General features: G+C 42.3%; 1 non-coding gene across 1 annotated transcript; it reads right to left on the bottom strand.

Annotated features, from left to right (window-relative positions):
• Positions 1-12990: 12990 nt before the first annotated feature.
• TRNAG-CCC (transfer RNA glycine (anticodon CCC)) lies at positions 12991-13063 on the bottom strand. Its single transcript has one exon. It is a non-coding gene; the product is annotated as a tRNA-Gly (tRNA).
• Between the last annotated feature and the right edge of the window lie 1272 nt (positions 13064-14335).

Here is a 14335-nt window from a genome sequence, read left to right as displayed (position 1 = left end):
CCTTGGGTGGAATGAGACTCCCTCTGAGCAAAGATTGGACAATGGTTTTGCTGTGTCCATGGAAACTTTTCCCTCTGGGAATAATTCCTCTTCCCAACTATGTGGGTATTTTGAGAGTACACCTTTTTGGAAAAGTCCAAGAACAATCCATATAAATGCAGTCTTTTCTAATTATAAATTTATATTTGGGTAAAGGTGCATCCATAGCAGAGCTGAAAAAGAATAAACTACAGGACTCAAAGACAGAAAACTCCTTGGAAGAAAGTTTGAATTTACCTAAAAAATAGAAAGCTGAAAGAAATTCATTAGTTTCTTTTTGCTTTTAAGTATTTTATAAATGTTTTAGAGTGAATGTGTCTTATTTTTGTAGTAAGAAAAAAAAAATTGGTACTTTTTTTTCAACTAAAAGAATTGCTGGGGACTTCTTTGGTGTCCAGTGGTTAAGTCTCCCTTCCAAAGCAGGGAATACGGGTTCGAACCTTGGTCAGGAAACTAAGATCCTACAAGCCTGCACACCTCAAACAGAGAGCCCTTGTGCTGGAGCCTGCATGCTCTGGAGACCGTACTCTGCAACGAGAGAAGCCTGTGCACCAAATCCAAGAGCCTGTGCGCTGCAACAAAGACCCAGCACAAGCCAAAAAAAAAAGAATTGCTAATCAGTGTACATGGAGTAAAGGTGACAAGGGGAGCTGAGGAGCACCTTACCCAGATTGGGGGCGTACAGGAGAAGGGAGTGTGTCCGTTGTCTAGACTGTATAACCAATGACCACAACCTTATGGTGGTGGAAAACAGCTCCCATTTATTACCTCACACCCTGTAGGTTAGGAGTCTGGGTGGGCACGGTATAGATCTGACCTTCTGCAAGGCTGTCATCATGGTGTCAGCGAGGCATCTGAGGATTAACGGGCAATGAATCTACTTTTAAGCTCACTCACTGTTAGCAGAATTTAGCTCATTGCTGCTATGTTTAAATGTTACTTGCTCAGTCATGTCTGACTCTTTTGTGACCCCATGGGCTGTCACTCGGGAGAAGGCAATGGCACCTCATTCCAGTACTCTTGCCTGGAAAATCCCATGGATGGAGGAGCCTGGTAGGCTGCAGTCCATGGGGTCGCGAAGAGTCAGACATAATGGAATGACTTCACTTTCACTTTTCACTTTCATGCATTGGAGAAGGAAATGGCAACCCACTCCAGTGTTCTTGCCTGGAGAATCCCGGGGAGGGGGAGCCTGGTGGCCTGCCGTCTATGGGGTCGCACAGAGTCAGACACAACTGAAGCGACTTAGCAGCAGCAGCAGCAGGGCTGTCGCCCACCAGGTTCCTCCATCCATGGGATTCTCCAGGCAAGACTACTGGAGTGGGTAGCCATTTCCTCCTCCAGGGGATCTTCCCGACCCAGGGGTCGAACCTGGGTCTCCTGCATTACAGGCAGATTCTTTGCCATCTGAGCCACCTGGGAGGACTAACTGTAGACTGGAGGCCTTGCTCTTCTCCAAGAGGCTGCTCACAATTCCTTGCCATGTGGGCTTCTCCACAGGGCCTCTTAGAACACAGCAGCTCACTTCTGCAAAGGCAGCAAGGGAGACAGAGAGCTATCGAGAATGGAATCTTACATAACAGAACCTGATCCCAGACGAACACCCCATCAGCATCATATTCTAGTGGTTAGAAGCATCTCTCTCAGGGAAGGGGATTATACAGAGTGTGAGTACCAGGAAGTGGAAACCATAGGGATGACCTCAGAGTCTGTTCGCTACATGAAGCTCAAAAATTCTTGTGGGAAACACATCCTTTCATCACCCAGCATTCTGGTACATTCCAAAGGCTGTCCCACTGAAGGCACCCGTGATTCTCCACCTGAAAGACCTTTCCTTCTACACTACAGACAGACCTCCTGAGGAGTTAATGTCACTAGGAGCAGGTCTTAGCCAAGGACGGATGGAAAATGGAGGCTCCCCCACTTTCTCACCCCGGGGTAGGAAGACTCAGAGGCATGTTAGTACTGTCTCCTATGGTCTCCAGCAGGACTGAGCCCCAGTTCCAGTTGCCACCGCACTAATATGCTTAATAATATTCCTTTCCTTGGCTCCCTTCTCTTCCCTGCCTGACTTCCCTACTCCCAGTCTGGCTGGGATCACTTGTTAAGTAAACTAGTTGCACTGAAATCCTGCCTGAGGATCCCCTTCTAGGACTACCCAATCCAAGATGGTGGGAGTCAATATTTAAGTGGGTAGCAGAGGATAAAAACCAGTTACAATTGAATTTAGGATTTTAAATTAGGGCTAAATTAGTCTTAGGACTAAGATTGCTGTAATAAAATACCACAGACAAAGTAGCTCATAAACTATGGAAATTTATTTCTCACAGTCCTTCAGTTCAGTTCAGTTGCTCAGTCATGTCTGACTTTTTGTGACCCCCCTGAACTACAGCATGCCAGGCTTCCCTGTCCATCGTCAACTCCTGGAGCTTGCTCAAACTCATGTCTATCGAGTCGGTGATGCCATTCAACCATCTCATCCTCTGTCGTCCCCTTATCCTCCTGCCTTCAATCTTTCCCCAGCATCAGGGTCTTTTCCAGTGAGTCAGTTCTTTACATCAGGTGGTCAAAGTATTGGAGCTTCAGCTTCAGCATCAGTCCTTCCAATGAATATTCAGGACTGATTTCCTTTGGGATTGACTGGTTTGATTTCCTTGCTCCAAGGGACTCTCAAGAGTCTTTTCCAACACCACAGTTCAAAAGCATCAGTTCTTCGGTGCTCAGCTTTCTTTATAGTCCAACTCTCAAACCCATACATGACTACTGGAAAAACCACAGCTTTGACTAGACAGACCTTTGTTGGCAAAGTAATGTCTCTGCTTTTTAATATGCTGTCTAGATTTGTCATAACTTTTCTTTCAAGGAGTAAGCATCTTTTAATTTCATGGCTGCAGTCACCATCTGCAGTGATTTTGGAGACCCAAAAAATAAAGTCTCTCACTGTTTCCACTGTTTCCTCATCTATTCACCATGAAGTGATGGGACCAGATGCCATGCTCTTTGTTTTGTGAATGTTGAGTTTTAAGCCAACTTTTCCACTCTCCTCTTTCACTTTCATCAAGAGGCTCTGTAGTTCCTCTTCACTTTCTGCCATAAGGGTGGTGTCATCTGCATATCTGAGGTTATTGATATTTCTCCCAGCAATCTTGATTCTGGCTTGTGCTTCATCCAGCCTGGCGTTTTGCATGATGTACTCTGCATAGATGTTAAATAAGCAGAGTGACTATATACAGCCTTGATGGTACTCCTTTCCCAATTTGGAACTAGACTGTTGTTCCATGTCCAGTTCTAACTGTTGCTTCCTGACCTGCATACAGATTTCTCAGGAGGCAGGTCAGGTGGTCTGGTATTTCCATCTCTTTAAGAATTTTCCAGAGTTTGTTGTGATCCACACAGTCAAAGACTTTGGTGTAGTTGGAACTCTGCTTTCAGATGGGTATATCTTTTTCTCATTTGTCTTTCACTTCTCTTCTTTTCTCAGCTATTTGCAAGGCCTCCTCAGACAACCATTTTGCCTTTTTGTATTTCTTTTTCTTGGGGATGGTTTTGATCACAGCCTCCTGTACAGTGTTGCGAACCACCGTCCATAGTTTTTCAGGCACACTGTCTACCAGATCTAATCCCTTAAATCTATTTGTCCCTTCTGCTGTATATTCATAAGGGATTTGATTTAGGTCATACCTGAATGGTCTAGTGGTTTCCCCTACTTTCTTCAATTTAAGTCTGAATTTTGCAATAAGGAGTTCATGATCTGAGCCACACTCAGCTCCCAGTTTTGATTTTGCTGACTTCTCCAGCTTACAGAGCTTCTCCACCTTTGGCTCATATGTCAGAAGCTTATTGCTCACAGACCTCGAGGCGGAGAAGTCCAAGATCATGGCATGCAGAGTTTTGGTTCTGCTGGAGAACCACTTCTGGGTTGCACATTGCTGACTTTGGGCTGAGTTCTCACATGATGGAAGGGGTGAGCTGGCTGTTTGGAGTCTGTTTTTATAGAAAACTAATCCCATTCATGAGGGTTCCCTCTCCATGACCTTATCACCTCCCAAAGATCCCACCTCTTAATACCATCACCTTGGGCATTGGGTGTGAACATATGAATTTGAGGGAGGGGGGAGACAAACATTCAGACCATAGCTGAGTCCAGCAAAAGGGATTTGAAATCAGCAAGGACTCAGAATTAGAGAAAGACCCTAGCGGGTTTGAGGGCAGAAAGGAGGAAACTGAAAAATCAGACACACTCCTCAATAAGTTAGTACAAACAGAACCAAGCTGGGCATGGTTACCTTTCCCATCTAGAAACAGATAATATGCTGAGATTCATCACAGTGTAATAAAGCAGCTTTTTGCTCCCTAAGCTCCTGACTGGGACAATCTGGACACATCACAGAATAAGGGCACAGGAAAGCCAGGTGCCAGTCCTCCAGCAGTGAGCAAAGTATCGCCACTTCCTTGTTAACTGTACCCTGATTCTCCTTGAATGTTTTAAAGATACCTTAAGATCAGTAAGTCCCAAACCAAATCTATGATTCACCTGTTATACTCTTGCTTTTTTTTTTTTGCCCCTAGCTTGTGGGATTCCATTTCCCGAAGCAGGGGTCCAGCCCTGGTCTTTGGTAGTGACAGCATAGACTCCTAGTCACTGGACTGCCAGGAAACGCTCTGCTTCTGCCAGCATTCCATAGCACCATCCACCTGTTGTGTGAGCTTAACACTCAGGCGTCAGTCTGTCCCTCTTCTCACGATCCATCACCAAGTCCTGTCCTCTTACCTTCCCAATTTCTGTTGAGTCCATCCATTTCTCTTCATACCCACCACTCCTGCTGCCCTATTCCAGCCCTGCTGTCTCTGGACTCCCACACTGTATCCCTGGATAACTGACAGTCCCTCTAAGTGGAAGGTCCCCCTCAACTCCTTGCCTTAGGGCCTCACCCCATGTACCCTGTTCCAAGATGCACACACTCTTAGCGTTTAATCACAGTCCTAATAGAAAATATTTATACATATATTTTATTATGAAAAAATGAAACAGAGAAACACAGAGCCCATATGAAGCGCCTGTGTAGTCACAACCCAGAATTAACAACGTGTGTTAGTTGCTCAGTCGTGTCTGACTCTTTGCGACCCCATGGACTATATCCCACTAGGCCCTTTGTCCATGGAATTCACCAGGCAAGAATACTGGAGTGAGTAGCCATTCCCTTCTTCAGGGGATCTTCCTGAACCAGCGGTGGAACCTGTACTGCAGGCAGATTCTTTACCGTTTGAGCCAGTAGGGAAGCCCAAGAATTAGCAATGGCAGCATGTTAACTTGCTGCTAAACTTATTACAAATCTTTTCCTTCCCTTTTAAAATAAATCAAACATAAAACAGATGTGGTTAAAATTCTTTTGAACATTTCCCCTCCCCCTCACTCCTATTCTCTTTCCCTTGTCAAAGGAACTACTACCAAGAATTTCATTGTGTTTCTTTCCCAGTCATGATTTTATGCTTTTAATATGTAATGTGTGTTTAAAGAAAATCAGTGGTTAGGTTCCTTTTGTTTTTGAAATTATGTAAATGACACTGTATTGACGCTAGAGGTAAACACGTGAAGATTTGGAGGATCAACATGCCCTTGAGTTGTTACCACAGAATTAACTGGGTGCCCAAATGCCTTCTGTGGGCACTTCCGCCTCCACCTTCAGTCTGTCATAGATAAGAGGATATGGCGAAATCAACTTCTGATTAGTTGCTTCCAGATACCAAGAGAGGACATAAAAAGGAAACCAACTCAAAAAAAAAAAAGGAAACACTTTTCCAAGTGGTAATGCCAGCTATTATCTATCTATTCCAGGCTAAGAATTATACCTTGCATGACAAAATGTCCAAAGAACATTGTCAACTCAGCGTCTTCAGCCAAGGATGAAGTTATTGAACCTTAAGAGGCAAGGGATCTTAATGGCCTCATGTTATTAACATCCTTGTCACCTCTACCTAGAACTGGTATGGCCCAGTGAACTCCAACACAATGAAATCTGGGTTTCCCTGGTAGCCCAGCTGGTAAAGAATCCACCTGCAATGCAGGACCCCAGTTCGATCCCTGGGTTGGGAAGATCACCTGGAGAAGGGACCAGCTACCCACTTCAGTATTCTGGCCTGGAGAATTCCATGGACAGAGGAGCCTGGCAGGCTACAGTCCATGGGGTCCCCAAAAGTTGGCCCAATGAGCTCTATCACAGTGAAATTTAGAAGCTACTTATCCAACAACGGGATGGACAGCAGCGTTTGTTTAATCTAGAGAATATATACTTTGGGGGTGGGGGAGGGGTGGAAAATGAGGAAGTGGAAAGAACGTGACCTTTGGAGTCAGACGGACCTGAGTTCCCCTCCTGGGGTTGCCTCTTCCTGTGTGTTGCTTAAGCTTTAGTTTCCTCTTCCACAGCAGAGGAGAAAAATCCCAATTTACCAAGCAGCGGAGGGAATTCCGGGAAATCACTGAGTGCTTTGGAACATGACTGGATCCGCTTTATCTGAATTGTGTGCATGTGCTCAGTCGTAATCAACTCTTCGAGACTCTAGGACGCAGGCTCCTCTGTCCATGGTATTTTCCAGGCAAGAAATACTGTAATGGGTTGCCATTTCCTACTCCAGAAGATCTTCCCGACCCAGGGACTGAATCTGCATCTCTTGTGTTGTCTGCATTGGCAGGCGGATTCTTTACCACTGAGCCACCTGGGAAATCAGGTTATCTGAATTTGGAGAGGGTAAAAGTTCTGTTTCTGGGCTGTGCTTGGGAAAGGCCACGTATGATGTGAGGATCAAATTTGGGCCACCGTTTGCTCAATGTGGTTGGCTGGCCTCCACCATCATCTTGTCACCTCGTGGGATCTAATGAACAGAACTCGTTCGTATGTAGGGGACTTACTGTATCCCATACCACCAGGCACCCAGTTGTGAGCTAAACAATCAGGCAGCAGTCTGATTCTCTTCTCTCACAACCCATCAGCAAGTCCTGTCCTTTTACCTTCTCAAGGAGGGAGCTGGCTTTGTTTTGATCCTATGCGGTAACCACAATGATGGTTAAGTGTCTGGGAGCAGCCTCCTTCAGTCCTTATCACCTTGATGGGCTCCAGTCCCATCCCCACAGAGTGTTATTCACATCTGGAAAGGAGAGCAGTTTTCGTTTTCAGAGGACCACGAATACCATGGCCTCCAGGTGACTGTTCAGCTCTGAAGCGCCTAAGGTAGCCTATTAAACCCTGTCCAGAGTGAAAGGCTTCAGACACTACTATCAGACATGTCAGGGATCTCTTTCCCCATACGAACTATTTTGGACAATCAGAATCTCTTTTCCCTCTCTGCTGCTGAAAGAGCAGTTCTGTCTACTGTCTCCAGAGTCTGTCATCAGGCTACGATTTGGCCTTTCATCTTAGGAAGGTCAGAATGAGTAGAACAGCTGGGTTCTGTAATTCCACCTCCTGCTCCACCTCCACCCATGTGTAACTTTAGACTAGATAAACATTGGCAAAGGAAACATACATTATGCAGGCAATGTGAGCTTGTAGGTCTCATGCCCACAGCATTTTCAGGCACTCCCCAGAGAGGAGTGTTCCTGATCGTGAGTGGGCCATCTTGTTTCAAAGAATAAGAAGCTAACAATAATCAGAGGAAGATGCCCAAAGACTTTTCCATGGATTATTCTCCTCCTAGGAAAACACAAAGGCACATCAGTGGACAGAGTTCAAGGCGATAACTTCTCTACCTAACTTATTCCTCAAGTCCTTTCAAGCTGGTTTCACAAGGTTTTCAGTAAGTCACCCAGTCGTAGGTGGAGCATTATCTTTTGGGAACTACTCCCAGGTACCTGAAATACCATTTGAGAGTGAGCAAGACACGTTCCTAAACCCCAAGGGCTTCTTTGGGGCTACAATTACACTTGGTTATGTGCTGATGACACGAGGATTTTTTGGGTTGACTTGTAAACCTTAACAGGTTGTTGGTTAGTAAATTAAAAATATGTGAAATCATGAACTGTGTGATATTTATCTTGCCTTTTTTTGGTTACCATTGTTACCCTGGAGCTAAGGTGGGGGATATCAGAAATGTTTGATATACAGTTGATGTCTGTGTTGCGTGCTCATTCTCAGATTCGGGTTTTGGCATGGATTTGCTAAACACACAGATGCCAATTAGGAAACTAAAATCCAGTCATTACTCAGAGATTAAATATTTCAACATAGTGTCTCAAACTATAATTAAAGGCAGTGAGCCTCATTATTGAGAGAACAAAAACACAGGGAAGCAGACAACTATTTTTGGAATTGTTCTTATCTTCAATGCCATTTACATTTTTTCAACTTGTTTACAATATTTCCAACCTTACAAATCAGTCTAAACAAAGTGCCATAAAATGACACTTTTGTGAAATGGCCTAGGGAGAAGCAGAGGAGCACGCAGAAGAGGTGATGAGAGCAAGAGAGCAAAACAGGAATAGACTTTTTCCTTGAAAAAGGTTAAGAAAGAAAATGAAATAATTAAAATCTGCCATCTGAATTGAATTTCAAGGGGTAGTACAATTTAATTTTGACCCAAATTTAGTCTTTGTATTTTGTTGCCTCATCCAATTTAAATTGTAATTGCAAGAGTATAAAGTACACACATAAAGTACCGTATACCCACGTCTTGGGCATATGCTAATTAAATTAATTACTTATAAATATCAAGATTCAATAAATGGTGGGCCTATATAACAGAATATACATATATGTATATGTATATATCATCAGAAAAAAATGACTTGAGAGAATTCAACTTAAAAATTCTCTGGACTTGCCTGCTAGTCCAGTAGCTAAGACTCTCTGATCCCAATGCAGCGGGCTCAGTTTCGATCCCTGGTCAGGGAACTAGATCCCACGTGCTGAGACTAAGAGCCAGCACAGCCAAATTAAATTACTTAATTAAAAAAAAAATTCCACTTCTCATTACTTAAATGTCTGGTCAACGATCTTCTTATGACTTCATTTGTCTCTTTTTTATCCTGTTTTGGCATTTGAGCACTTCTTTAATGGCTTTCTTTTTAAATTAAGAGTTAATATGCAAAGTGCTTAGAAGCACTGTGTACAATTATTATTACATTTAACTCTAGAAATTAAGAGAACTAAGAATATTTTGAAGGTACTGAGAATATTTTACTATATATTTCAATATTCAAACAACACATGTATTTCCAAAGCAGTTCAGGAAACACCACACATTTCAATAACACTTCATACTTCTGACTACACAGAGAGTGGGGCAGATAGCCGTATGGCAGGAAGTTGTACTTATGCCAACTAAGATTCATCTTGGTTAATTACATTTTCTGACTTTAGTTAGAGTGACATCATAGCATCCAATATGGAAAGTCATTACACACGTACTGTAAAAATATACACTCCACAGATAATAAGAAACTTCCCTCAAATACAAAAATCTAAACCTGAAATAAATTTGCATTCTTAGAGATATTTTACAAAGAAAAGATGTCTAAAATATTTTTCCTCTGAGTCAGTATCCCTCTAAAGTTTATTGTGGTGTGTGGGTAGCACAACGTAGAAGACAGTCAGTTACAACAAAATTAAATAGACTCTACTTCAACAACCAGAGAAATCTGATTATAGTCTGGATATTAGGAGAAACCGAGGAAGTACTGTCCTTTCTATTACCTGCGATATTGACATTATGGTCATGTGAGAACATAAATATATATTTTAAGAGAGGCTTAAATATGTAGGAGTGAGTTGAAATAACTTCTAGGGTTAAAAAAAATAATTAAAAAAAAATAATTCAGAGGAAAAGTGAGAAGGGATAGTGCAGCCAAATCTTGCTAATTGTTAAATCTGAGTGATAGAAATATGAAAGTTTACTGTTCTACTCTGTCCACTTTTGTGTGAGTTAGAAGCTTTACATAATAAAAAGTTTTTTAAAGAACATTAAAATGTTTGGTTTATCAGTTTATTTTTTGCATATGCAGAGCATGATTAGATGAGAGTTCTGCCATATTTGAGACTATCTGTTACAGGATTTTTTCTAGCTTACTAGTTCTCAAACTTGAGTATGCATTAGAGTCCCCTGGAAGACTGGATACAGCTCACATTGCTGAGTTCCCTTCTCCCAACTCCAGAGTTTCTGATTCAATAGGTCTTTGCAGGGGCCCAAGAATTTGCATTTTGAACAATTTCCCATTTGACCCTGATGTTGCGGTCCATGGACCACACTTTGAGAACCAACACTCTAGCTAAACCATCTCTCCTAAATCACCCTGTTTAAATAGTAATGTAGATGGATCTGGAGTCTGTCACATAGAGTGAAGTAAGACAGAAAGAGAAAAACAAATATCATATATTAACACATATATATGGAATTGAGAAAAATGGTACAGATGGACCTATTTGCAGGGTAGGAACAGAGATGCAGATGTAGAATGGATGTGTGGACATGGTGGGGCAAGGAAGAAGGGATGGGTGGGATGAATTGGGAGAATAGGATCGACATAGATACACCACCACGTGTGAAGTAGACAGCTAGTGGGAAGTTGCTTATACAACACAGGGAGCTCAGTTGGTGCTCTGTGATGACCTAGAGCAGTGGGATGGGGGGTGGGAGGGAGGTTCCAGAGAGGGGATAAATGTATATATAGTTGATTCACTCCGTTGTACAGCAGAAACACAACATTGTAAAGCAATTAAACTCCAATAAAAAAATAAATAGAAACAAACTACCCTGTTTCATTTTTTCTGTCACCAATTCCATTCTTTTTTAATTTAATGTCAAGTATGAGCTTTAATTGTTCACTTTGGCCAGCTTCTGAGTCAATTTAATTGATTCTAGAGTATGCTAAGAGTCAAATCTTGAGACTTTAGTATTAAGATTTTTCACTGATCTTAATCTACTCAGCTTCCCAATCTTATCATTCACTCTTCTCCCGACTCCAACAATATCAGGCTACCTGACTTCTAAACAAGTTAGTCAAATTCCTACCTCAGTCCCTTTGCCCATGCCATCATCCCCTCCTGGAATGCGCTTGTGCATTTAACACACATAGACTCACACACTGAGTCCAGTCCAAGTACCTCCTCTTCCATGAAGCTCTCCTGGGCTACCAGCATCCATGGTGATGACTCCTGCTGAAAACCTCTCATTTTAAACTAATCAAATCCTGTCTTATAATAATTTCTATGTTATTATTTGTTACATACTTGCATCTTGTCTCTTCAATATAGTGCAAGCTTTGCAAGGGTAGGGGCCATGCTTTATACAGAACTTCTTTGTACAGGCCACAGACTTCAGCCTAGAACTATAGGCAAGGTCATTTACCCTACAAAATGGGGGAGGGAGATAACTTACTTTTTCTCTAAAGGAAATAATGGGATGGAACCTGAAATCTGCAGATGCAGAAGACATATCAGAGGCAATCAGATCATAAGACATATCACATAAGAGGCAATAGAAATCTAATATCTGTTTACCTCCAAGCAGTGCTCTGAGACTGATTAATGTTTACATAGGTCTTTGAGATGTTCAGATGGAAGGGGTTTAGAAGAGTTGGAATGATGATGATGATCCCTGGGACTATTTCAAAATTTCATACCAAATTTCATAGCACCCCTTAGGTTTACCCAGGCTGGGAAGGGGGTCGAGGGCTACTCCTCTGCTGGTGGCTGAAAGGGGACTTTCTAACAGCGCTTGAGATTTTCAGGGAAAACAAACTTTAAAATAAGGCTGATGGTGTTGAAAATCCCAACAAAACAAACCCTTGGCTTCCTGAGCAAAACTGAAACCAGAACGCTCCTTTTCATCCTCCTGCAGGGATGCTGGACTCTAGAACTGATTCTCTGCTTCACTTCTGCAGTCACAGGCTGTCTGGTGTCAGGATTGTGCCTGCAGCTACCTGGATTATGTTTGTACTATGGCAGCTCAAAGGCATTTTTGGCCTGAGTTTATATATATATATATATATATATACACACACACACATATATATATATATACACACACACACATATACAAATATATGCTTTATTATCTATTAATATATATAATATATTATAAATATATAACATATATAAAGTTTATATATATAGGGCTTCCCTGGTGGCTCAGAGATTAAAGCATCTGCCTGAAATGCGGGAGACCTGGGTTCGATCCCTGGGTTGGGAAGATCCCGTGGAGAAGGAAATGGCAACCCACTCCATTATTCTTGCCTGGAGAATCCCATGGACGGAGGAGCCTGGTAGGCTACAGTCCACGGGGTCGCAAACAGTCAGACACTAAAATATATATGTGTGTGCATGCTCAGTTGCTAAGCTGTGTCTGACTCTTTGTGATCCCACAGGTGGTGTGATGGTAAAGAATCCACCTGCCAAGGCTGGAAACACAGGAGAGACAGTTTCAATCCCTGAGTCAGGAAGATCCCTTGGAGAAGGAAATGGCAACCCACTCCAGTATTCTTGCCTGGAGAATTCTGTGGACAGAGGAGCCTGGCTGGCTACAGGCCATGAAGTAGCAAAGAGTTGGACAGGACTGAGCAACTAAGCACATGTGTATAGTATACATATATATGTGTATATATGCGGTGGTTTAGTAGCTAAGTCGTGTCTGTATATATGCATATGCTAACTAGAGTTCTGCTCTTCAGGAAGCATCCTCTCTTTCTCTCTTAAAAAATACCTCAAGAGGTCTCTTGATTATCAATTGAAAATCTGTGTGTGACCCAAGCTGGAAAATGTTGCATCAACATCTCAACTTAGATTTTTTTTTTTTTTTTTTAGATTTTTTTAGCTCTCATTTTCTCTCTTTCTTTTTTTCTTTTTAATATTTATTTATTTATTTGACTGCTTCAGGTCTTAGTTGCAGTACTTGGGTTCTTTAGTTGTGGGTATTTTACTTGCAGGTATGTGGGCTATTTTACTTGCAGCATTTGGGATTTAGTTCCCTGACCAGGGATTGAACCTGGACCCCCTGCATTGGGAGCTCAGAGTCCTAGCCACTGGACCACCAGGGAAATCCTTCTAGCCCTTATTTTCCTTGGTAACAACTCTCCTTTCTCTTTTTTTCTTTGCTTTATTCCTGCATCCTTGTTTAGGTTGACTTGGCTTGGTACTACTTTGGTTTTATAGTTAATAATTCATTAACCATTAAAAAAAATCTCTGACTCCATAACTATGACTGCCTATGTCAGATGAAAAGAAAAGAGCTCCAATACCTTTACAGGCCCAGGCAGACATAGGTACGGTTATAATTAAATAGTAAATCACAACAAGATACCATCAGAGGCATGCCTCAAATGTGCTGGGAAAAGTCAAACATTCTGACCTGCCAGCAGGAAAGAAAGAAAGAAAGAAAAAAAAGAATAGCCCAGTCAAGCTTGACCAGACAAGGTTTATACCTGGTATGATCATAAAGCCACTCCTAGCCTGTATTTCCAGGAATAAAAAATCCAATGTACAAAGAGCCAGGGTCATATTCCACACCAGATGCTAATTCCTTTCTTAGCTGCAAGATCAGATCAAACCATTTCCTGGTTGGCAACGGGCAACTTTGGTTAGACTAATGCATGAGATTAGAAGTCCTCAGACTTCTGTGACTCGTATGCCAAGAAAGTCTGCAATTTAATTAGGACAAAAATGACAACAACAAATCACATAAAAAGTCTCCACTTCAGGCCCTGAATTAGAAGGAACCCGAACCTGGATCTGCCATCAGTTAACCAAGATCTCAGGACTCCTTCCTTTGGCCTTGAAGACTCATTGTTGACATTGTCCTTGCACAAGGACATCAGTGTGGGTGGCCCTTAATTCCTGACTCAGACTTTAGGAAAACAAACAAATAAGCAGTGGAGGAGGCCCAGATTCTCGGTCTCTAACTGCCCTTTGAGCCCAATCCAGGATATGCTTCTGTGAAAGAAGTATGTCTCTCTCCTGGGCGAATGTAAACGGATGAAAACTTAATGATGCCTCCTCCCCACGTTATTTTTATAGGAAAATGTTTCCTGAGGTGTACATGACTGGCTTATTACTTTTGGGATACAAATCTCCCAGTAAGATGATGACTGTGTGTCCTCATCATAAGGATCTGATTCTGGAAGAGACCTTACAGGTAAGACAGTCCAAACTCTATAATTTTTCTCTGCCTTCTTTTAGAAGGCTCCAAGGTAAAGGGATCAAAGGACTTGCCACAATTATAGAGCCACAGTCTGTAACGTGTCCTCTCAGTGTGGCTCCCGACCATCTGACAGACACAGCCTCACCTAGGAATGTAATAGAAAGGAAACTTC

Source organism: Dama dama, chromosome 14, assembly GCF_033118175.1.
Source record: "Dama dama isolate Ldn47 chromosome 14, ASM3311817v1, whole genome shotgun sequence".
NCBI classification, from domain to species: domain Eukaryota; kingdom Metazoa; phylum Chordata; class Mammalia; order Artiodactyla; family Cervidae; genus Dama; species Dama dama.
This window is presented reverse-complemented; position numbering and strand designations above follow the sequence as displayed.